This window comes from Penaeus monodon, chromosome 24 (assembly GCF_015228065.2).
Source record: "Penaeus monodon isolate SGIC_2016 chromosome 24, NSTDA_Pmon_1, whole genome shotgun sequence".
In the NCBI taxonomy this organism is placed as follows: Eukaryota; Metazoa; Arthropoda; class Malacostraca; order Decapoda; family Penaeidae; genus Penaeus; species Penaeus monodon.
Genome location: NC_051409.1, coordinates 24,202,085 through 24,202,377, shown reverse-complemented (window position 1 = coordinate 24,202,377; position 293 = coordinate 24,202,085). Strand labels below are relative to the sequence as shown.

Below are 293 nucleotides of genomic sequence, written 5' to 3'. Positions count from 1 at the left end.
GCAGCCGAGCAAGGCCAGGAGTCCGACGACCGCAGGGAGCAGCGAGACAGACATTTTCACAGCAGGACGCTCTGACTCAAATGAAGTACACTCGCAGCGCTGCTTCTGGTGTGTGGCCTTCCGTGCTTCCGGAGCCTCTAATATACCCCGGGAGAGGGGTTCTTCCTACCGCCATTGCCGTCATTTCCACAAATGATTATATGTTAAGTCAATTAAGTGTTGCCTTTAATGCCTGGGGAGTGTATTGCTTGCTTACTCACATTTTCAGCTCATCAGCTCTATATCTTCCGTGA

At 51.2% G+C, this 293-nt stretch overlaps 1 protein-coding gene across 1 annotated transcript in view; it reads right to left on the bottom strand.

The window, feature by feature from the left end:
• Positions 1 to 293, bottom strand: part of LOC119588908 (spermine oxidase-like) — an 11,466-nt gene that overhangs the window by 7,555 nt on the left and 3,618 nt on the right.